A 25,610-nucleotide genomic window follows, 5' to 3' on the forward strand; every position below is an offset into this window, starting at 1 on the left:
CAAATTGGAATATGCTATGTACAGGAAAGGTCTCAACATAATGACTTATAGAACTGGTCTTTCCTTTTCCCTGGGGACCCACACATGTCAGGCATCAGCAAGACAGAGGGGCAAAGCATGAGTCTGCCCTGGGGCTTTCGCCTGGTGTTTCTGCCTCTCTGCACCTATAACTACCTCTATCTATCTATCCATCATCTATCCATCCCTCTATCTATCTATCTATCCCTTTATCTATCTATCTATCTATCTATCTATCTATCTATCTATCATCATCTATCCATCCATTACCTACCTATTTATCCATCCATCCATCCATTCATCCATCCATTATCTATCTAGTATCTATCTATCTATCTATCTATCTATCATCATCTATCCATCCATTACCTACCTATTTATCCATCCATCCATCCATCCATTCATCCATCCATTATCTATCTAGTATCTATTTATCTATCTATCTATCTATCTATCTATCTATCCATCCATCCAATTATCTATTTTTCTGTTCCACATTTGCTTTGTATTAGGCAAGTAGCCATTGTCACATGTCTGAATCTGACGAGATAGTCCTGAATGTGTTACCACGATATCATGTCTCTGCTCTCAACCCCATCCACCTCCTCCCAATCTCCCTTATACTCTCAACTTTGTGAGTTATTATATAAGTGTCTCCTTGGCACAGAGATCTCCATCCCACTACACTTCCTTAAAAAAATTTTTGTTAGGTACAATTGACGTACAACATTGTATTAGTTTCAGGTATACAACATAGTGATTTGATGTTTGTATATGTTGCAAAATGATCACTACAATAAGTCCCGTTAACATCTGTCCCATACCTAGTTACATTTTTTTTGTCTTGTGAAAAGACTTTTTAAGATCTACTCCGTTAGCAAATTTCAAGCATGTAATAGACTATTATTACCTGCAGTCATTACAGGTTGTACATTATATCTTCGTGACTGTTTTGTAACTAGAAATTTCTACACTTTCACCCTGAGCACCCTTTTTGCCCACCTCTCCACCCCCTGCCACTAGAAACTGCCAGTCTATTCTCTATATATATGAGCTCAGTTTTTGCTTTGTTTAGATTCCACATATAAGTGACATGATATGGAATTTATCTTTATCTGACTTATTTCACTTAGTCTAATACTCTCTAGGTTCATCCATATTGTCACAAATGGTAAGATTCCCTTCTTTTTTATGGCTGAATAATATTCCATTATATATATACCATATTTTCTTTATCCATTCACCTATCTATCTATCTATCTATCCATCCATCCATCCCACATTTTCTTTATCCATTCATCTATCAATGGACACTTGGGTTGCTTCCATATCTTGGCTACTGTAAATAATGCTGCAGTAGACATGGGGGTGCACATACCTTTTTGAATAAGCATTTTTGTTTTCTTTGGGCAAATGCTCAGAAATGAAGTTACTGGGTTGTATGATATTTCTGTTTCAAATTTTTTGGAAGAAAGTCCATACTGTCTTCCACAGTGGGCAGGCCCACCAACAGGGCACGGGAATTCCTTCTTGTCCCCATCCTCGCCAACACTTGCTGTTTCTCGTCTTTTTAATAACAGCCACACTAACAGGTGTGAGGTAATACCTCATTGTGGTTTCTGTTTTGCATTTCCCTGACGATTAGTGATGCTGAACCACATTTTCTTTAAAAAAATTTTTTTTTTAACATTTATTTATTTTTGAGACAGAGAAACAGAGCATGAACAGGGGAGGGTCAGAGAAAGAGGGAGACACAGAATCTGAAACAGGCTCCAGGTTTTGAGCTGTCAGCACAGAGCCCGAGGCAGGGCTTGAACCCACGGACCGCGAGATCATGACCTGAGCCGAAGTTGGACGCTTAACTGACTGAGCCACCCAGGCGCCCCTGAACCACATTTTCATGTACCTGTTGGATACTTCTTGATCTTCTTTGAAAAAATGTCTATTCGGATCCTCCTTTATAATCAGATTAGTTTTTTTTTTTTCTATTGAGCTTTATGAGTTCTTTATATATTGTGGGTATTAATTCCTATTAAGACATATGATTTGCAAGTATTGATTGTCACCCCCTGGGTAGGTGGCCTTTTCATTTCGTGGATGGTTTCCCTTGCTGGGCAGTCCCGTGACTTTTGAAATGTGACTCCTATGCCCACTAGCGCTGTTCTGCGTGGGTGAGCATGTTCTGCAACAGTGTCCCTGCCCTGCTGTTAGAAAGATGGGAGCCCTGCCTCTGACGGCATCGGTAGATGTGCACCCAGGAAGAATCCTGTGCTCTGAAGCCTGAGAGCCGCGCAGTCCCCTTCCCTGTGCTGGGCCCTGGCCGGTTTGTTGCGCCAGCACCCTCGTGAGGCCTGATCTCTCTGTAACGGGAGTGAGCGAGCGAGCTGCTATGAACGGGAGGCCCTGTAGGCCAGGTAGGCATGAGTATGAGGAAGCACATCGCTGTGACTCAGGTCCCAGGAAGGATGCAGTCCTGGGGGCTAAGGCCCGCTGGGGATGCCACTACCCGGAGGGCCTCCTTTCTTCTGGAAGCCACAGGATTCTTCTTCTTCCAATCCTGGGTCACCCTAGATGGCGGAACGGGTGTCAAGTGCCGCCTAGGAACTGCACGCCGCTCCTCGAGATGCGGCAAGACCTCTCTTTACAGGTTGAGGGTCATTTGCATCCTTGTTAAATTGCTTTGATAAAATATTCAGCCACAGCCCCCTCCCTTGGACTCTTAACTTGGTAAGATATAATTTGCAATTGATTATTGCTCACACATTCCTGACACCACATTACGATCGGCTCCTACGTCTCACCTTCGCTTTGCCGATTTGGGATGGAGGAAAAACGGTTTCTTCAACCTTTGACCTGGCTGAGGTGGGACCATTAGGTCATCAGGGCCATCAAGAATCAAAACACCCCTGCCGGCAGCCGACAGAGACAGAAATGGATATGTGTGCGGCTCTGAATTGAGCTTGTGTGCGCGCGCGCGCGTGTGTGTGTGTGTGTGTGTGTGTGTGTGTGTGTATGTTTTCTCTTGGTAGGATCCAGGTATTTTTCAGAGTTGGAAAACGTCTTTAATAAATGAGCTTCGTATATATATGTTTTTAATGTGATTTGCCTGTATTTATTTGGGTGATCACAATTTATGCCAAGTGAAAAGGTTAAGAGTCCTGGAAACTGAATTATTCCATTTATTTGCAGACATGATACAGTGCAGGACAACAGAAGGGAGCATTCTCGTCCTGCCCTGCCCCTGACCTCACCCCTGACCTGGAGGTGGGTAGGGCAGCTCTGAGCTGCCTCCCAGGCCAGGCCAGGCTGACCCCCCACAACGCCGGAATAGATGGGGGTGTCTGTTGTAGGCTTATTAAGTAAGCATTTACCGGGGAATCTTCCGAGTGTCCTCTCCTCCTGTTCCCAGAGCCTAAATTCCTGAGGGGAGGGACTACCTAAAAAGGCCCCTATAGTCGTCTTCCCTTAACTCTTCAGTGTGCAAACTTACCTTCACATCGGTTATTTCCTCACATTCACAGAGCCGCCTTCAGCAGAAGCAGGCAGGGATGGGCTCCCATGTCACAGGGAGGAACCTGGGGCCCAGAGAGCTCTCACGCCAGGCTCAGAGCGAGGCCTCTGGCCCATGGTGGACAGGCTGGGATCAGATCTCCATGGCCCTGGGAGGACACTATGTATTCCCTCCCTTTCCTGTCCCCAGCCAGGCCCATCTTCCTACGGCCTCTGACAAGGACTGAACAGCTTCTGACTCCAAGGAGAGGCTCTTCTAGTGAAGGACCAGCCTGCTGGGGGGAGGTCGGGCTGCAGGGAAGGTCTGAGGCTGGGGATTCCCTGTGCCCCCCAAATCTGCTGCCCTTCCTGTGCCCACATGGGCCTGAGCCAAGCCTCCAGCTTCCTCTTTGCACCCACTGTCCCTGGGCTGCGGCCTCTTGGCTGCCTTCCCCCTCACTTTCGTATTACCCTGGAGTAATTGGATATTGGCAACCAATTACTGAATGTTTCACATCAGCTTCATTGGTGACTCTTAGACAACTGTGCCAGAGTCTCTTTCAATGAAGAGAAGAATGATAATAATTCGCATTACTGTTCTGTGAGACCTGGAAAGCCCAGGCCCTCGGCCCGCTGGGGAAAAGGAGGAAGGAGGCTGGAGCCATGGCCTTGGGTGCCTGGGGACAAGCCTCCCCGCCATCTGCTCCTATCCTGACCCCAAAGCTGCTCCCTCGCCAGTCCCTCCAAAACGCTTACCTTTTGGCCTCTCACTCATTCCTGATGAACTGGGGAGATCCTGCCTCTGGATGGAGGAATGGGGAAGGGGGTTCCTGAAGCGTATGGGGCCATGCTGACCTAGTCCGAGATCACCGCAGTTCTCGGAGGGCAGGCTGATGGCAGGAAGGGGTGGGGGCTGAGGGGGTGAAGGAAGCTGAGCTCACTGCGCTGGCCAGGGTAAGCGTGGCCACCTCAGAAGGCACTGGCAGAGGTTATCTCTGGTGGAGGGTATTCCCTGGCCAAGGGAGAGTGAGTGACCCAGAGCAGGCCAGAAGCACAGAGGAATTGAGCAGCTCAGGAGTAAGGACAGGAGTTAGTGGAAAAAACCCCCCGGGTCTCTGTGCCCCAGTGGGACCATCTCAGTGCACGCCCCTCAGAAGCCGCCTGGTGTGGGATGGGGCCCGGGTTGTCCACAGAGGTAACCTGCCCCTTCACTCACCCTCTGTTGGATTTCTTCTCGTCCCTGTCTCTGTTCCTTACATCCCAAATCAACAGCTTGCCCCTTTCCCTGTCTCGGGATTTATTTCTGTAGAAACCCAAACTAAGGGAAGCCTCGACCGGTGAGTGCAAGGTGTTTGAAGACCGGGCAGTTGTGACTGGGTCGCTAAGGATGCCAGTGTCCTGGATTTTCAGGCTTGGGAACACGCAAAAGCCTCCACCCCGACAGCCGGGCCCAGGGAGCAGACTGTCTTGCTGTCCTGCCATCTCTCCTCTCCTCCAGCCCTGGGCCCACGCGTGCTCCCGTGGTGGGCAATCTGATTTATCTGGAGTGTCTGGGCTGAGGAAGGGAGATGAGCATTTCTCCCTGGGAGGGATTTTCAGCTCATTTCACAGATAAAATCAATCAGATCTAAAGGGCACTCACTGCGGCCGCAAGAGGGAAACCCACACAGCAGGGGCCGAATGGGAGGCTTTTCCTTCCCTTCCCGTCTGGCTCTACCTTGGCCTGAGAGCACCAGAAGCCACGGGCCCGCGGGCTGTGGGAGCTGCTTAGGCTGGTCTCCTCTTCAGGATAATTGGCACAGGCCTGACTTGGAGCGCTCGGACAGAGGATGGCTGCCTCTCGCAGAGGAGGGAGAGGCTGGACGCACCGGCAACCTTGCCATCAGTCACCCCCAAAATGCACTTCCTTTGCTTTCTGGATGGTGTCACCTGGGGGCGAGGGGATGGGGAGGGCACAGCAGCCAATCATAAATGTGCCTGTTCCTTTTGTTTCCCTTGATGATAGCAAATGGAAGTCATCAGAAGCAGAAGTGGATGGCTGAGTGGCCATGGGTAGAGTTTGTCCCGTTGGGCTAAGGCTTTGGGCCATTGGGTGGTGGGGGATTTCTCTATGTCTCCCAAGCGTCCACATTGAGGAAAAGCACTGGGACATCAAGCCCTTTCTAGGCTGGCTGGGGTCAGTCCTGCTGCCCAGGAACCGGGGCCTGTTCTGACACTCGCCTTGCCTGAAACCTGCCGGTGTTGCCCACCCCTGGCATTCGCACATCTGGAACGTCCTGCAGCAACTCTGTTGTATTGGAATCCAGAGTTCAAATGGAGTCTCACAGAACAGGCACTCGATTTCTTTTTGAAGCTTTAAGATGACAGCCTCTGGCTCATCCCATTTCCCCAGCTCCTGGCAAACAGGAGGAAGACCACTGCTTCTTTAGGAATGAATGCTCACTCTTTATGGTCTCTGAAAAGACCCAGATAGGCTATGTTGGAAAGACCTGTATCACTTACAAGTGTCTCCCGTTTGTATCTAAGGAATCAACCAGAGGGACCAGGACTAGGGACCTGGTGGGGACAAGGCCAGCTTCTGCAGGGAGAGAGATGGAGTTGCCTACCAGGCACCCATGCCTCTTGTTCTGGAATCAGTACCTGGTTTATGCTGGAGACCACTTCTCCCCCTTTTCGTTCATGTGGTTCAATTGGACCAGCCCGAGTGATGGTCCCATGACCTAAGTGATGGTCACGTGACTCAAGCCGAGCCAATCAGATCATCTAAGTCTTTAGAAGGGGAAACACTTCAGATAGAAAAGTCATCTCTCCTCCAGTTGCTGGAAGGATTGGATGGAAGGCTGGAACTTCTGGCAGCCATCTTGGCACCATGAGGCAAAGCCCTACCTGGGAATATGGAGCCAAAACAGAGGAAAATTGAGAGAGATATGGGGACAGTCAAATAGAATTGCCTGTGATAAGGGGTCTGGCAGGGCCTGAAGCCAGATCTACTTCTGGACTCATGTCACGTAAGTTTACAAATTCTCCTTTTTTTTTTTTTTTTTTTTTTTTTTTTTTTTTGCTTAAACCACTTTGATTTTGAATATTCTTGTCATTTGCCACTGGTATGTGTGAAATACCTACGACAGAAAAGTAGCCCAGGGGTGCTTGGGTGGCTTAGTCCTTCAAGCATCTGGCTCTTGATTTCAGCTCAGGTCATGATCTCACGGTTCATGGGATCAAGCCCCATGTCGGGCTCTGCACTGACAGATTGCTTGGGATTCTCTCTCTCCCTCTCTCTCTCTCTCTGCCCCTTCCCCGCTCAAAAACAAATAAATAAACTTAAAACAACAACAACAACATCAAGGTAGCCCATCATATTCCAACCATCAGTTTCAAATAAATGTCTTCCACTTCCTTCAACAAACATTTACTCAGATCCTCTCAGGCCCTGTTGTAGATATTAAGGAAGCAAATTCAATTTTTGTCCTTAAGGGGCTTCGAGTCAAGAGTGGAAAACAGACACCCTAGACAGAAACTGCCTTCAATCTAAGGAAGTAGATACTCAGAAGGTATTGCTAAAGGTACCTAAAAAGGTACACACTAATTAACGCACGCTAGTTAGCAGTGGAAAACAATATGATGTGTGCACACGAAGAAACAAGTGGTTAATGCTGACCAAAGACACCTGAGAAGGCTCAGAGGAAGGGATGGTATTTAATCTTCCTTTGAAGAACAGGTAGGAAAGGAAGAGAATGAGTGAATACATTAATTAATAACTTAAGGCAAATTGTTTATATTAAGTGACCCACCACGTGCCTGGTGTGGTGCAAAGCACTGGCAATAAGAGGTTTGGGTTGGGTAGAGATCATACCCCCTTCCGCCAGGTTGTCAGAGAAGACAGCTGCTGCTGCTGGCTTACAGTGGAAAGTAGGACATGCAGAGGAAGAAGTGAATCCAGCTGGGGGCTTAGGACAGTGGCCTAGAAGGACAATAAAGAGCGGTCAGTTATGCAGAGACAAAGGGAGTCGTTCTAAGAATAGAAAGCCTACCAAGAACATATTCAGCATTGGAGAACTGAAGGAGCTCTGTGGCCACCCTGAGCCGGGGGTTGCCCATGGAGAGTGGTAGGTGGAGGATGTCTTGGGGAAGCTGGATCGCCGAGATAAGGATTGGTGGTGTTTCGTGCCGGGTGATGGGAAGCCACTGGAGACTGCGACCAAGACGAAAATGTCCAAAGGGGCCTGAGATTAATCCATCCAGGGGAGAAGGAAGTACGAGAGGGAGGAAGGCTGGACTCTTGAGTGCAAATAGGAGAAACCAGAGACAAAGTTTGTGCTCAGTGTCAGGTAAGGAAGTGGTCTTGCCAGAGACCCTGGGACCAGGCACATGGCCCCAGGTCAACCTTCCCCTTGACCAAGGGAGCCAGCTTCCTCCACATGGTGGGTGGGGCATGGGCCCTCCAGTGTTTCTGGGCCCACATCCTTGCTTTCGCACAAGAAAGAAAAGGATTCTTTTCCTGTCCAAGTTTGGGACCATTCTGAAGAACATTGAAACTGGCCCACATTGGGTCTTGGACCTGCTCTGAATAATTACTGAGACCAGGATGATGCACTAACGACTAGCTCCGCTTGGATCAAGTGTCTACCTCAGCCAGGACAGAGCAATCAGGGATGAAGGGGAGCCCTCACTGGAGTAAAGATCCCCCCTCCCTCGAGTGGCAAATATCCCAGGGATGGTCTCTGGGGAGACTCTTGTGAGCCGAGAGTCTCAGGAGATTTGTGTCGGCTTCGTGGACCTGGGCGTGGTCCACGTGGGGGTCCAAGTCGGGGGGGGGGGGGGCACTTGGGTCCTGAGTGAGATTGGTGGGAGGAGGGTTGGAGTCACGGGAGAGGCAGGGAAGTGGCAATGCGGGTGGATGCTGAGTGAGCGGAGCCTTGGCTCTTCACCCACACTCCCATACACAGGGCTCAGAAGCCCGCGGCGGGAGGCGGGCTTCCATGCCCGCTGCAGACCCTCCCCAGGTGGCTTGTTCAAAGCTGGAGGGTATGACACCTTCTGCCCGGTGGCCACAAGCATTCAGATCTGCTCCAACAATTCTAGCGGGGGAACGGCACACTCCTGTCGGTCGGTTCAATGTTTTTTAATACGGCCCAGAGGGTAGGTTGACAAAAGCACGGGGCAAAGTCAAATGTAACGGGCCGCCTCTTCATTCCATACGAAATCGGTCTTCGTGGAGAAAGGATACGGTCTTAAAAAAGTAGGAGCCCCAGAGGAAATGTTTCCCCGCTTGGGTCTTAGGACTAAAATCCCTACGACACACCAGCTAGAATCATGCCCTCCGTGTGAGGTAACGGCAATTAGGTTGGCACCCCCAGCTTCGGGCCCGGCAGGCCGGCCAACAGACACGTCAGATTAATACATCACCAGGTATGAAAGCACAGTTAGAATTTGACTGAGGTACTTCCAGCCTGAGAAAGAGAACGATTTATCAATGCAAACTTAATAACATCTATTTGAATCTAACTAAAAATCAATATTTCATTACCAAATTGTTAGTGAGAATGAAGAAAAATTGCGGAAGTCGGGCAGTTTGGTGCTAGGGAAGCGTCAGGAGTTCAATGTGAAGACGGAATGATTCATGAGGCCGCGTTGGAGTAAGGGTGAAGGAGGACGAGTGGAGAAAACTTGGAGGGGCCCCCTTGCTCATGACCTTGGCCGTGAGGGGGGGAAACGCAAGAAAATGAGAGTGACTGTCAGTTCCCTTCAGGGATGGAGCCTTCCATAAATCACAGGGAGCCAGCCCAGGGAGAACAGAGGAGCCGCGCTGGGGTGGAGGGGCCAGCAATTTAACTCTTAGGACCCTGACATCTGAGTTGGGCTTCTCTGGAAGGGAAGGGACAACGGATGGATGAATCTGGGGGGCGGGGTTGCCTTGTGGTTCGTTTATGCAAAACAAAGAAGGGGTCGAGAGATGGCGAAAGCCGGTCGCCCAGTGGATACAGCTAATCTCCAAACCGACCCTCTTTTCATTCCTATCAGAAAGCTGGAAATGACAGCTTGTGTCTTGTCTGACACTAACATAAATCAGCTAGTTGGAAGGTCTGCTTAGGTGAGGATTTGGTGAAGATTTTCAGTCTGAACATACAGATCTGAAAATGCTCTGCAGGTGCCATTACTAGAGTGGAGTCTCAATGTGAATAAAATCCTGGAATTTGTTCCCAAATCTGAGATATAAATAGCACTTTGCCTGTATCATTGATCTCGTCCCACTCTGTGTTTGGTTCCACGACGCTGGCCGGGTTTGGCCAGCAAGACATTGGAAGAATAGACATGTGTCCTTTAGCAAGGAAAAAGGGAGAAACACATAAGATGAGCTTCTGGGGGGCGCCTGGGGGGCTCAGTTGGTTAAACACCCGACTTCGGCTCAGGTCACGATCTCATGGTTTGTGAGTTCGAACCCCACGTCGGGCTCTGTGCTGACTTCACGGAGCCTGGAGCCTGCTTCAGATTCTGTGTCTCCCTGTCTCTCTGCCTCTCCCGGACTTTCATTCTTTCTTTCTCTCTCTCAAAAATAAACAAGCATTTAAAAAAAGCCATGCCTCTTATATGTAGTGTCCCCGTAAGTTAAAATGGGGTTTCTTCTCACTGTATTCACTGGGGAGCTGTGCACAGGACCCTGCTGCACCGGGGTGAAGATCACAGTGCCTACCTGTGCACCTGCCTGCGCTTGGGAAATGGTGGGAAAGAACAAGCATTTGACCATGTCGGCTTAGGTCGATAAGGCCCTCATTCAGTATAATTCCCCTCGAAATGTGAAGGTTAGCTTCTTGTGCGCAATGGAAAATGTGCTGTATTCTGACAGAAGTCCGGAATATACTCTATGTGAAACTTTTTTTTCCAGAGCATAGCTTTTCTGCATGGGAATAAAGGATTTGAAGCCGTGGTTTGAGCATCAAGTAAGTAGTCATTGTCCTGGAAACATGATAGGAAAGGGCAGAGGATTCTCCACATCTGCTTGTTATGGGAATGAAGTGCATCATCCCCATCTGGAGCTCCTAGGGAGACAGTCATATATGAAACCCAACCCTTACATCCAGGTGCATAGTGGTTATCAACATTTGGGAGCCAGGCCCTCTCCTGAGCTCTTTCATGAATGTCCTCATTTGCAACCCTGTGAGGTAGAACCACTCCCGTTGTCTCCATCACAGGAACTAGGACTAGGGCTGGGGTGCCAAATGACCTTCCTCAGCTCGGACAGGAAGTAGCAGAGAAGGACTCGAACTCCGCTTCATCCTCCGAGCACCTCACCCTCCTGCCCCCACTCGCAATGAGTGAGGTCCAGGTCAGGTTTTGGGTGTACTAACACCCTTGTGGCATCTGAGCCGCTTCTTCAATAGGACAGCCTTTTGTTCTGAGTCAGCATCACATGTGACATGAGCCAGGAGTCCATGTTCCCCATTGTTGTTGAGTGTCCACACTTATCTATTTCATGGTCTGCAGTGAAACCAGCCCAGGGATTGTTGAAAGCCTCAGCCCTCTGCTTAAATATAACATCTTGGTGTCAAAAAAAAAAAAAAAAAAAAAAAAAAAAAAAAGAATTGAAGCACCACAGTCTCTGTAAAGCCACCTAAGGTACATCTCCCCCCAGTTTAAGGTGGTTGCCCAAGGACATTCTGCAAGAATCAGTGTCTGTGACCTTCTTCCCAAGGTGCGCATGCAGGGAGGCTTTCTTATTCAGGGGTTAGGGCAGATGTCTCAGGACGTGGCAGAGAAAGTCATGGCACCCACCAGAGGTTGGGAATACGAGTTGGAGCTGACTCTAGTCTAGTAATCAAGGGAGTAATGCTTCTGAGAATGTTATCCTTAAAAGTCCTTTGCAAAACTGTAGAGTCCTGGATCATTTTTCAAGATGGCAGCAGTAACCTGGCTGGGAATGTGTACTGGGGCCCCGTGCAGGGTTCCCCTTCCATTCACCCTCATGGAGTTGGCGGTAGGAAGTCTGTGGGGAAATATTTTTTTTGCCCCTAGTGCCAGGACACAGCGTCCAAACACTTACACCACAGGTATAGCCATAGTTGAAAATTGGCTATTTGCATTGGAACCAGGACTTGCTGCCTGGAAACAACTATTTTGAAGTGAGAGGGAAGAATAAAACCACAGAAAGCATCTAGTCAAACAATCTCACCTCAAATTGTCTCAGTTGCACGGTGGCCACAGTAACAGGCAAAAACATTTAACAGAGAGAAGACATGGGAGGTCGATACCACACACCAGCACAGCTTGGAATCAACGGCTGCAACCCATCAACTCCCAGCTGAGCATGCTGAAGGAAGAAGGGTCTTGGTGAAACTTGACCTTGCACAGGCTTATCAGCACCTGTTTGTCAGCGATACTCTGGCTTGCACTCATCACTCACCGAGGGCCATTTTGAGTTAAGTGCCTTCATTTGGAATTTGTAGGGTCCCTGGACTTTCCCAAAGCTTCACAGAGAATTTCAGGAGGGGTCCTACATTCTAGTAAAATCCTGGCTGAGGATTCCATAGATACATGTACAGAAGTGCTTGGGCAAATGGCTGTGTTGGATATCACTAAAGGAAAAGAACATTTGAACTTGGAACTCCCCATGTAGCACGTGTGGGTTGCTACTTGTGAAGGTAGGTTTCTCGTGACTCATTTATAAACTGTGAAATAGGGCAGGAAATCACATTAAATGAGGTAATAGATGCAAAGTATTTTACCCCGCTCCAGTGTAGAGTGAGTGATTGATACATAATAATAATCACAATTGCTTTGTTATTTCTATCACTATGGCAACTATCCTAATGGTGCTTCTCCTACATTACTTAAATTTAAGTTTGGATTTGCTTTGACTGTCCTTATCTATAGTCACTTGAGGCCTTACATACACAGCCAACAAAGCTGGGCTATACTTCATGATTTGTAACATTTTATCTAGATGGCTCTCTTTGTATTTAAGAATGAGGGGGATGCCAAGAAGAAGTGATCTTCAGCTATAAAGAAGAATAAGTTATATCTCCATTTACCATGATGGAATGATTTCCATGATATATAGTTTTCTGAAACAAAGTAAGATAGAGAAAAGTGTATATGGTATGCTATTATTCATTTAAGAAAAGGGGCATATAAATAAATATTTGATATTGAATTAGTGAAGTAATAAGCCACAAGTATAATTACAAAGAGAGGGAAGAAAAAGAGTGGGAGGGAAAAAGAGAAAAGCTGGACGTGTCTGAATAGATCTTTTTTGAAAAATTAATTTTGAAATGAGATAAATATTTTACATAATTACCAAACACAAATAACTCAAAATAAAAAAAAAAAAATGTTCCGTAAAGCTTAGAATGAAAAAGATGAAATGGGATGTGTCAATTTTGTAGCCTACAGAGAGAATTTACTTTAGGTGAATTTAAAACAAAGTCCTTAGTGGGTTACATCCTAAGAACAAACAAACAAACAAAAAACCAAACTAAACAAAAAATAAAAACAAAACAAAACTGCAAACATGTTTTTCAATATCATATTGTTATTGGTAACATTGTTATTGTTATTCTGAAACTGACTTTCTTTCACATACATATGTATTAGGAAAAAAACAAGGAAGTAATTATGTCAATGTCATTAGAATATTATTAGCCTAAGGGAAAAAAAATAGATATAAAATCAAAATTAAAAGCTAGATTGGAATTGAAAATACCAGTTTGAATGCATGACGTATTTTCTTTTGGGGAAGAAATTGTTTTCTGTTCGTTCACTAAAAAGGCCTACATACAACAGTCAACTCAGTAGTACTGGGTATCCCTATCACTGAATTGTGGTCTCTAAATACCACTTTCCACAAAAATGGCTGATTAGAGATTGATTGTACCGGGCAAGAACTGTACCAGATGGACCTAGAACACGTTGTCTTATATGAAAGCAAGAAAGATGTCAAGGATACTGGAATCCCGTCCAAAGAACATAGGTGCTGATTTGAGGTGTCTATTGACCAGAGATGGGACAAATTCTGCTGACCAGAGAGCGTCAATATAAACGCTAATGACAGTGGACTGAAACTCATCAAACCTGTCAGAGCCCATTAGTCCATAGTGATACTTAAAAAATATCAAATCAGCCACCTTTGGAAGCCAGACAATCCACTCATTATTCTGAAAACTGGAAATAATCCAGCATTTAATTTGCCTTTCCTATAAAAACGCACCTCAAGGTACCCATGTAGTTAATAAAAGAAAATTATCCTTTATAGAAGCATCGTAGCTAATAAAGGACGAAAGAATGATAGAATTCCATCCCTGAAAAATATTGGATTGAGGCAATGATTTTTAATGACTAAAAGAAACGAATCAAGGGAGAATTAAGAGCTTCTTGATGGAAGTACACACAGCCACCTGTGAAATGTTCCTGTCAAAATTACTGCCAGCCTCTAGGTCTAAGTCCCAGTTTACAAGAAATACAGGGAATAGAGAAACTCGCTAAGGGGCACAATAGAGATGCAATCAGCAGAATTCAGCATGAAAGAAAGGTATTTGGATGGCTTCTTCAGCAAATAAAAATACAGGAAAGAAAACAGAGGGAATTTAGTATGCAAAAGTCGAATGAACCAATTGTAAACAAACAAATCCATAAACAAAATTCCCCTTCATGTCTACTAAATGTTTGAAAACGTACTGGGCATATTGAGAACTTATGTGTATTTTCTAGGGGTGACTATGTTGTTTTTTAGAAATGCAGACTGAAATCGTTTCTGATGAGAGGAGATGATACCTGGGATTTGTGTGTGTCACCGTCGTTCACGTTGGTCGGGGGGGGTGTAGGGGTATAAGTTGGGGGGCAGTAGAAGAAACAAGGCAGGCCATGGTGGTAATTGTTGGGGCTGGGTGCAGCGTAAATTGGATCTCATTGTGTTCTCTTTATCATGTGTGTGTTGAAATTTTCCATAATGCAAGTTAAAAAGAAAAAGAGTGTGTTACGGGATAAGCCTTGTTTCTCATACATCTACTGATTACATGTATGTTGTCTAGGGCCGTGCTAAGCTAGGGCATGAGACGTTTGTGGTGGCATGGTCATATCCTCTATGAGGATATGGACGGAAGGATGGATTGCTAGGAGAACAGAGGAGGGAGCAGTGCTCTGTTGGAAACGTGCTTCCCAGAGTGATCTGACACCAGCAGAAGCCACTTCTCTAGGGTCCTTTGCCTCCGACCACTCGGCAGAGTCCCAGAAAAAGGGGACTTGGAATTCTCCCTTTGAGATGGGAATACCTCTAGTTTAACAGCACACTTCACTAAGTGTACTCCTTCCTGGCTCGTGGAAATGTGTGCTGCTGAATCGGCTTATAGCCAGTGTATGTCAACCTCCTGGTACACTCGGAACCTTTTATTTCATGGGTGGACCACTAAGTCGCAAGAGCATGCAGGCCTGGCGTAACACCTCAGAGTAAGCAAAGAACGTGTGCCCACTGGAGCATGTGGCAGTGTTGAGTAAGTCCTGTCCTTAGTCTCGGGAGACCAACGTTATCTGATGCTACATGGGGACCACGTGGGTAGAGCAGAACCTGCCAATGTCATTTAACCCCTTCACTGACGCTCGTGATAATTCTGGTTCAGGGAAGTGTATCTTTAAACAGAAAAGGGGAAAATCGCTTCATCAGGTAACTGGGGAGGGCTATCATGTATCCCAAGGTCCACTGTTACAAGGTAGGAAAATACTTTTCCCTGGACCCTCCCATGTTCTCAGCTGGGACCCTCCCCTCCCAAACAAAGCCAGATTAACAAGAAAGAACAAGAGAAGAGAAAGAAGTAGGTGTCTATTAACATGTATACCTCCTGTACATATGGGAAATACTCAGGCAGTGTGAATAAACCCCACATAGGGCTTAGAACTCATGCTTAAATGCCATCTGAGCTGAACTCAAGAGAAAGAAAGGTGTGGAGGAGACTCTTGACGGGGAAGTGACCACGAAAAGCAAAGGCGACATCTCCATTGAAAAGGGTCTAAAGTTGCCTCCAGGAACTAACTTCTCTCCTTCCTAGACGAGAGAGGAGGAGGAACTCCTTTGTAAATTTATGCCCTGTTCTTGGGTCAAGAGAGGGATAATTCTTATACCAAAGTGGGATATTCTGCGGTGGGATATTCTGGCACTCTTTGCCGTAGAACCCAACTAAGGCATTTCAGGTATCTGCCCTAATGTGCACTGAGAGCCTCAGGCTGCTGTTGTTCAGAGGAGCCAAAGATCTGCTGTTGGAAGCTTGCTCCCCGGCTTCGCCAATCCCGACACCCAGGAGAAACCCCGAATTTATAACCTAAATCAAGAAGACGCATCCACACATGGTGAAGTGACAGGAGGCTAGGAGAAAAGTGAGTAACATACGGCCCTAGGCTCTGCATTGTGAAGAGTACAATGCCATTCTCAGCAGGTTCTTGGAAATGGTGATGTGGTGATTTTGCAGGCAGCAGCATCCAACACGACCCCATGTGATATCTGGTGTGTTCCAACCCATCAGCCTTGCCAAAGACATCGTTCCGTGGCTCAGGAAGTACAAAGTGGACATTTTCTCCGTTTCCTCTCGCTCTGAGCAGAGGCTAAAGCATTTGTCAGTGATCAGTAAAGAGCTGTGTGCTTATGTTTGCTCTTTGGTTCTCAAGGACATTCTTGTTCTTTAAACCACAGCTGCTGTTAGAGGGGTCCCTGCTGGGAAGGGGAAAGAAAACATCCTGTCAACAGAAGGGCTTCTGCAGAAGCCCATTGTGTCCCTTGGCCCACTGAGGTTGGACTTGGATGTTGTCAGCTCTACATGATTTCCTCTGACTGAAGCCTGTACTGTAGCAACGAAATGTGGCCTGGTGTGCTCTCCATCTTCGGGGCTCCCCCCACACCGAGGGCTTGGTGCAGAAAGCAGATGAATGATGACCACAACAGTGGGGCACTGGGCTTGCCTATGGTGCGGTCCTTCCCTCGGGGATGCAGGATCCTGAACTGGCCTCCACCCAGCTCAGCTTGGGGTTGTGGGGGGCATCCGGGAAGGGCATCTTTGAAGAGGGGGAAAGGAAAGCTGAACGTACCAGCGGGAAGTGTTGAGGGGAGAATGGGTTCATCTTGGGTATTCGAGCACATTTTCTGCTGTCACTCCATGCTAGAACCCTGACGGCATGAATACTTGGACACTGAATCCAGCCTTGACCTTGATAGTGTAGGGTTGGGGTTTGATTTTACATAGATGCTTGAGAAGGAAAACCGTTGAGGAAGCGTCAGGAACCAGGAAGCTTGGGAGCACCTGGGTTTTCTAGTCTCTGTCTTCTTTACCCTTGTGTCCTTGGACTAGTTAAAGCAAGAAGGAATTCACTGAACACCATGAACACTGGGGTTCTTTCTCGAACATCAATGGAGAATCTTTGATTCCAGTCCCACTCATCACTCATGCAAACACAGACAAAGAGATTTCTTGGGGGATTGTATATGACACACGTGTCACTTCCATATACAAGTTACAGTAAGTCCTTTGGCTTTTTCTTACTATTCATGTGCAAGGATGTCGCAGGTTGTCATTAAGCATCTTAACGTCCTCTAAAGGCGAACAAGTGTTTCCATAAACAAATAGGCCAAAACAAAAAATGTCATGGAGTGAATACTGTCTCTACAGCTGCTGTGTAAATACATTAGGATATTTAGAACACAGAATAACGTGTGCGTGTATACGTGGGTGTACCTGTGTGCAAAGTGGACCTATTTCATGGTCAAGGAAGATCCTGGGTTGTGAGATTTTTTTTTTTTTTTTTGTGGGGGGAGTCCAACCCTCTCAGGTGTTGCCTTCAAAGCCACACAGCTTGAACGTCTGTGTCTATGTGAGGCAGAACGTACCTGAACTCCTTGACTAGAAGCTTCCTGGGATGGCTGTCTTCATCTGGCTCTAAACTACAGGGACACGGGAGCCTCCGTGAGATCAAATTCCAGACTTCTCTGCACATTTTAGAATACGCTCGAGTGTCGCCTTCTTAAAGATGTGCCGTTAGGAAACAATACGAAAAATCCAGCTAATCAGGATGAGATTAAAGGATTTCGAAAGCCGCCTCGCAGCCGCATTTACATTCTCCGGTAATTCCTTAATTTTTTTCGAATCACCTCTAATCTTCATAAAAATGAACTGTAAAAATCCTTCTGAATTTCATCACGTGCCAAGAAAACTGGGGGGAGGGGGGGTGGTTGGGCCCACCGAAGGAGGCCCCTACCTTTTCATCATTCTGTTCGTAAAGCGCTTTCACCGCACGCCAGGAGAAAAAAAAAAAAAAAGTGGAGGCTGTGGTGTCTGAGGTATTCCGTGCCATAAACTCCCATAATAGGAACAGATGGTGAAACCGCCTTGCACGTGAAGAAAGCAGTGTACATGCAGCTCACCCCAACATATGAAGAGATTCAGGGCTGACACATGAAGGAATGCGTCTGGCCCGCCGCCAGCGGGACGCTCCAGTTCAGCCGCCAGCCGCTCATGCTTCAGAGAGGGGACCCACGCTTACGGGAGCTGGAACACCAGGACCTCCAGGGTTCGGGGCTCCCCCGGAAGGCTCCCGGGGTCCCTCCGTCCGGCCCGAGGAGGACAGCCGCCGCAGAGTTCCAGGTGACCGCAGGCCCCGGCAGAGGGCCCGGGCCGGCTTCTCTAAAATGGCTCAGAAACACAATAGTGGAGAATTGCCAGCTTGGAGGGAGCTTCCTTTAACCAAGTTAGGATTTGCTTGTTACCTACAGCTGCCACCAGTGGCTGCCGAGAGAAGGGAAAATCTTCAGCACAAAGGGACCTCTCGGTGAAAGGGGGATTGAGACGGGAGGGGAGGGCCACCGGGTACCGGGCTTCCGTGTGGCCCTTCCTGACCGGACGACGCAGCCCGCGCAACGGGAGCTCTCCTGGAGACCCTACTGGCCGGAGTAAAGCCTGACCCAGGCCCCGTGGTCACATACCAATGGCATCGACACGCACGCCTCCTCATGTGCTGCGTTCATCCGGACGGACTAAGCTCGTGCTGCAAACAGACCCAAGATGGGACGGCACGCCCCCGGTAGACGCTTATTTTCCCACGGAGAGAGCAGTCCAGGGCGTCCAGGTGGTGCGTGGCTGTCCTCCCCGTGTCCGTGTGGGGACTCGGGCTCCGTCCACTCTGTGGGTCGCGTCGCCTCCGGCACCCAGAGGAGGCCCGCTGCTGTCCTTAAAGCTGTGCTTCAGAGGACACGCATTTCCCTGCCATTCACATTCTGTTGGCCCAAAGGCCGTGTTTACCATGTGCCCGGGACTTGGAGAGGGGGATTTCGGTGCTCGGCGGCCGTGTGGCCCGGATGGAAGATCCTGGGGGTCTTCCACGTACTGCTGGCTATTCAGGCCTGTCGGACTCTGCTGCAGTGGCCTCCGACATTCCATCCCCGCTGAACTATCGTGGTCCCTGCAGACATGACCGGCCCACAGGCGCCTGGTGGTACGGCATTTCCTTCAGCCAGAGTCCCCTGAATTCGGGTCAGAAACGAGCGAAATGCTTGTCCCTCCTTAGGGCTCAGCCCTGAGGCCATAAGAGGGCTGGACCAGACCCTATGGAAGCCTCAACATTTGTTTGTTGTCTCCCAGATCCGACCCCAAGAACTCGGGTCCACAATGTTTTCCCGGCCTCCTTATGTGTGTGAAAAGCACTCCGGGGATTAGACACCCTGTTGGAGGATGTGGGGAGCTTTAAGAGCCGATCTCTGTGTGGTCTCAGCTTGGACCACCCGTGTCCCTTGAAGGACCCCTCCACCCCAGCACTAGCGAACATCCCTGTTTCCCCAATCCAGGCCATGTACAAAGAGCAGGTGATATTTCCACTCGGAACAGGGCCTTCTGATAAGCCATTAGCAGTCCTTGGTCCCAAGAGAAGGCAATTCTCATCTCTGCAAGGCCTGGTCCCAGGGTGCCTGCATCAGGGTTTGGGAGAGAAGCGGGAAGGCTGGGCCACTCCGACGTCATTCTCTGACGCCTCCTGTGCCCTGACCGTGCTTCGACCAGGGGCGCCGCGAACCTGGAGGGACGACTGTGCAGGAGTGGGAACCAGTCTGCTTTGGAAGAAAGCCCAGGTTTGGGAGATCTAAAGCTAAAACAGTTTTGGGGTCCTCTAAGAGAAAGAATGCGAAATTTCTGGGTTCCCTCTTAGACTTGTGCCTGAGTGAGGTGGGGAGGGATCCCTAGGCTCAAGCTTCATCAGGACCCAGCTCTGCAGGGGAGCCGTGGGTGGGGGAAGGGCAGGCTGAATGTCTAGGTGGTGCACACCAGCCACTTAGCGTGGCTGGTGATGGGGGCGGGCGGGGGAGCCTCAGGGCCTTTTGGGAGCCACTGATGGAGATAAACAGGGCCTTTCTAGAAGACAGGCCCCTCCTGCTCCATGACGGGGCTAAAAGGCTGACATCATAGATGTTGCACCCCTTCAAAACTAACTTGGCACTTGGCACTGGTTGAAGGAAAGGGGAGGGTACTGCTTCTCTTACCAGCTTTCCCTGACTGGCCATACCCTACCCGGTCACCCCTGAGCCACAAAACTTCTTTTCACGGTGATTTATAACGGCCTTCCAACTGAGCTTGTGGTTTCCACCAGCCCATGGATTTTCAAGAGTAGACGTAGCACTATCTTTCCAGGAAGCTCTCCCATGCCCTATACCTGGAATGGTGTGAGGAACAGCCTGTGTGCAGTAGATGTTAGGAAGAAGGCAGATGGAGTGTATAGAAAGATGAACAGGCAGAAATCCTTAGAAGATTCTTATTAGGTGGAAGTCAGACGGTGCCTTACGGTTTCTCCTGTGTTTAGCTTTTCTGTTGGTGAGTCTCCCACTCAGATAGATTGCAAGCCCCCGGAGAGCAGAGTGTGGCCGTGACTCATCACTGTTAACCCCTCAGTGCCTGGTAGAGGGCTGAGCATGTGAAAGGAGCTGAGCAGGTGTCTACAGACCCTCCTCTGCCACCTCCACAAAGGTGGCAGACCCTCTGGGCATAAGGAAAAGGTGGGTTTACAGGAGACAGCTCTGGTGGCCGTTAGAAGACCGTGGGCGTGCCCTTGCCACCTTGCGGGACACCTGGCAGGAGTGGACTCAGCACCTTCCCCCACGACCCATTTTTGCTCTTCTCGTCCTGTTGTCTAGACTCAGCTCCCCTGAGAGCCTATTCCGGCCCCAGAAGTCTCAACCAGCCTCTCCTGAAGCCCCCCTTCCCACTTAGAAGGATCAAGAATGGACGGGGAGTGGCCGGTGAGCTCAGAATGTTGGGGCTCTGGACTCTAACGAGATGTTTCCCAACTGATTTTCCAGGCCCACAAACAGATGGGTTCCCTGTGGGCTCTGCTCTGTGTCTGGGGGAAGGAAATACCCAGGACTGGTTGAATTCCAGTGATAATGTTGCTGGCGTTGATTTGCGGTTTAACAGTCAAAAATAATCCAAGCATTGCTTTGCATGTGATTTATACAAGTGTCTTAATTGGCATCTTGATTATATGATTGCGTGAAGTGCTGTTTTCAAGAAGGTGTATCTCTAAATAGAAAAAAGAAGAAATATACAGCTGTGAAGCGTACGTGAAGCTCCCCGTGATTTATGTCTTCCCCCTGCTTTATTCGCACCGACACCATATTTTCCGGTTTCTGCCCCTACGCTGGACCTTTAGTGGGAAACATTTCCCTCAACCCCACATGTCTTCCTTGCAGACGTGAAGCTGGGTCGGCAGTTTCTCTCTGTATCTGCTGCATTTTTTTTTTCCCTGCCTCACGAACTCAGAGATGTAGCCTCTCGTAGCCTGATTACAGCTAATTATTTTAGAAATACATTTTAAAGGCAAGTTATCTTAAGTTTATGGCTAATCCGATGGAGAAGATCTAAGGAAAACCTGAAAATCATAAAACGTTCCAGAACATTATATTTTATGCAGTCCAGAATGTGACACATGGGGTCTTTAATAATTCACTGCTTGTTAACATTAGACAACTGTTAACATGCTCAAATAATTAGTTATGCTTGCTTGACATGTTTGCATCTTTAATAATTGATGCATTTATCTTAATTACTAACAGTATTATGGTCGTAATATGCATCTTTTTTCTATCTTAAAATTTTAACAAAAACTGACTTTTTGCCAAAAATGATTATGCTCTAAGTTTTAATTACTCATTGTAATTAAATTGCAAGCTGCAGTATTTTACTAAAATATCTTTCACAAAAATATTTAATGGAAAAGAGGTGATTTGTTGTTTACGCAGCCAAGTTAGTAAATATTTCATAAGTTTGATATTACCCTTTCAGTGTGGATATAAAATCACATAGCTTTCAGGATATGAGTCAATTTAAAAGTCCTCCAGAGCTGAGAATTTTTCTAGCATTTCTCCCTAAAAGGTTATATGCCCCCGCCCCCACCCCCTTCCAAGGACAACGTGGCTCTTTGTGCGTGAGCGAAAGTTTTTGTAAACCAGCCAGGCATATCTGAGTCTCCATGTCTGAGGTAGAAGCAGTGTTGATTGGAAATCGATGGGAGAGCGATGTCTACACTTTCCCTCCATCCTTTTCCTCCAGCCCTATTTGTTCGAGAGAGCCCTGAAGAATGGTGTTCAGGTGACATGTTTATTAAAGCCTTCCTGAATGGAGAGGCAGACACACGTCTCATTGGCCAAGCTTTGTCAAGCTGCCGCATGCGTGGCTGGAAGGGTACTAACTGACTTAGAAAGACCCACCTCTAGGGGCGCCTGGGTGGCTCAGTCGGTTAAGTGTCCGACTTCAGCTCAGGTCACGATCTCGCGGTCCGTGAGTTCGAGCCCTGCGTCGGGCTCTGGGCTGATGGCTCAGAGCCTGGAGCCTGCTTCCGATTCTGTGTCTCCCTCTCTCTCTGCCCCTCCCCCATTCATGCTCTGTCTCTCTCTGTCTCAAAAATAAATAAACGTTAAAAAAAAATTAAAAAAAAAAAAAAAAAGACCCACCTCTATAGATAACATTAGCCCCAGGGAAGTCTTGGAAGATGATGGGGAACAAGTGCCTTGTTTTACCAACTAGGAAACTGGGGCTTGTAGGACGCTGGCCCAAGTTCACGCACAAGTGGCCAAGGTAGGAAAGAATGTGGATCTTCATGTGGTGAAACCAGAGCTCTGCCTATCACTCCTGGGGTATTCTTGGGATGCATTAGGGCATGACCTTTGGGGGTATTCTTTGGGATGAATTAGGGCACCTGCCCTAAGTAAAATGCCTGTCATCACAATTGCCCGACTCCATGTAAGGCAGAGCCATGCACGGGGAGAAGTCATTCCTTGACTTTCTGGGCCCTTTACTGGGAACCCCTATTTCCTCTGCCTGGGCTCACCAAAAAGGAGGCATCAAAAAAGAGCATGTTTGGAATTTGGTAGAAGACCCAACATGTTCCCTTAGTTGATTACATACTGTTATAAGTCATTAGAGGTTTTCAAGATGCAAATCAAGCAATTAGGGGGCTGTTTGGAAATGACAAACAGACCCAGGGAAAATTGAGCTGCTTCAGAGAGAGAGGCGTGGCCAGCCAAAGACCCGGAACTCATCCCACAACCGTTAGGATTCTGAACACATGGAATCATATCCATTGTCCACGAAGCTGCTTGACTTTTTGGGAAACTTGAGAGAGGCAAGGCCAAGAGATTTCGACAATGCCGGCTGGTGTGGAGAGATGTGTCCTCCTCACCCCCTAATTTATCAGTTAGGATGCACATAGTTGCAAGTAGCAGAAAATTTTGACTTATGCTGGTTTTAAAATGTGGAAATTCATTAATTCGTAACATCGGGTCTAGAGTTACTGGTGGGGGCAGGACCTCCATTCACAGTGTAGTAATCTTGTCAAGGACACGAGTTCTTTCCACCACCCTCACAACCTGCTTAATCACACACCTGAGCCCCCTCGACTCACACGATGGCTGCAGCTGTTCAGCCATTAGATCCATATGCAACGGGCAGAGGAAGAAGGGTGGGACCCTGTCTCTGTGCCTTCCCTTTCAGGAAAAAGAGAACCTTCCCAGAGTGCACAACAAATTTCCAACCACATTTGTTAAAAAAGAGGCAACAGGCTCAAAATGGAGTCACTTGGGCTAAGCCCATGTCACCAAAGCAAGACTCAGTGCCTAACTTAGTTACAGTTTCAGCTGCTCTCAGGAATGGAATCCTAAACCAGTCAATCTAGAACTACCTGGTCAGCACTAGTGATGTAATCTGCCTGAGAGACCCCTGCCGTCCCCCAAAGGAAGGTGGCCTTGCCTCTAACAGTCCCCTCTTCGCTAGTAACTTCCTTGTCCTTCTCCCTTCTGCCTATAAAAGTCTTTCGTTTTGTACAGCTCTTTGGAGCTCCTTTCTATCTGCTAGATGGGACGCTGCCCAATTCATGAATCATTGAATAAAGCCAGTAAGATCTTTAATTTTTACTCAGCTGAATTTTGTTTGGTGGTAGGATGGGATCTGAAGGAAACTTCTAATGGCTTTGGGGACAACAAGAAACACAGGTGTCATGGTACCCGTGAACTCTTTGAGTGCTCCGTCTTTTTTGCTATTTCCAATTGCTGTGGGTAAGTTCCCTTCAGGTCTGAGCTCTGCTGTCTTTACTTTGAGCCCCCAGTCTAATTGGCATTACAGTCCAGGGCAGGTCACCTTGATTGGTTCACAATTCTCCATGTGCTTGGAATCCCAGGCCACCGTCCCTGTTTGTTGGGATGTGTTAGTTCAATCCCTTCCCCAGTCCCCAGTTCCACCTTGGAAATTGCCAGTGGTGTGCAGAAGGCCTTCTACTGACTAGCCCACAGTAGCATCCCTTTGGTTACTGCTGGTGTATTAATGCCCAAGTTTGTCTTGTTTTGTGCGGATAAAAGCTACCGCTGGTGGTAATCTGGAAGCCAAGGCCACACAGTTGATGGGCACGGGTTGAGCACTTAAACATTGTTGGAGCACTTGCCGCCTAAAGGCTGAGACTTCCAGGTTAGGATAAGTCAGTCACAGAATGGGTTAGGTTGACACTAGATCGCTGCAAGCCTCCAGAAAATGTCCAACCAATGAGGTATACAAAGAACATCACACAATCCACAGCCCAGTGGCACATCCCTATTAGGTATCAATTTGGGTCCAAGAGACTCAAGGCTAGCTAAAAATAATAATAATAATAATAATAATAAGTGAAAATTAAAATTAAAGGAATCCTTAAATCCCAAAGAGTTGAATGTGTCACCTTCTGGCACACCTGCTTGGTTTTCTGTCCAAAAAACCATGATCCTGGAAGCTATAGAAATATCTGTAAAAACTGGCAACACCTTAGTAAAGACAACCTGGAATTACAATGGCCACTATGCAGGGAGCAATCCAGTTAGGCAAAATCATTGCTCTGTGTCCTGAGAACCTGGCATGATACCTGTCAGGATGGGGATGCCGAAATATGGCCAGACAGAAGTGTGGGATGCACTGCATTTACAGGTACACACGGCTGGACAAAAATGTGGGTTCAACGCCATCCATGGCTAGGGCCGTGCCAAATGCTGCCCGCCCTCAGGGAAACTTATTTAAAGAGTGCACTGGAAAGCAAGGGTTCCCAAATTAAGCGAACAGAGGGGGATACCTAGTTTCACTGGCAAACAGAAGCCTCCAAAGAGCTGCCAAATTCCAAAATAGTTTCATTGAAAGGTTTGTTGCAAAAGGCTAATAAAAAATTAAAGACGCAAGTGGCACCTCAAACAAAAGACTAAGATGGATCCCTGTTGCTCCCCTCCACTCCCCTGTCTCCCCCTTGGACTCAGAATCTACTAATCCTCTGACTTAATTCTCCTCACGCTCTGAAAAGACTATTGATCTTCAACAAAAGTCTACCAGGTGAATGGGCTTAGACACCCCCATTGCAGACACCCCCATGTCTACCCTCAAAGGAAGGCCCCTCCAGTGTGGGTCTCTCCAAGGTCAAGGGGACACTGAGGGATTTTCTGGTAAACCGTGACGTTATTCCCTTAAGCAGCAAAGGGAAACTAAAATTAAAATTAATGGAAAACCTTGCCAAATTCTGGTAAATACCAGAGCCTCCAGATGGGATAGTGGCAGAAGCCAACGAAGGGTGAGAATTCTTACCAGAATCAG

The sequence above is a fragment of the Puma concolor genome, chromosome E2 (assembly GCF_028749965.1).
Source record: "Puma concolor isolate L17-30 chromosome E2, mPumCon1.1.hap2, whole genome shotgun sequence".
In the NCBI taxonomy this organism is placed as follows: Eukaryota; Metazoa; Chordata; class Mammalia; order Carnivora; family Felidae; genus Puma; species Puma concolor.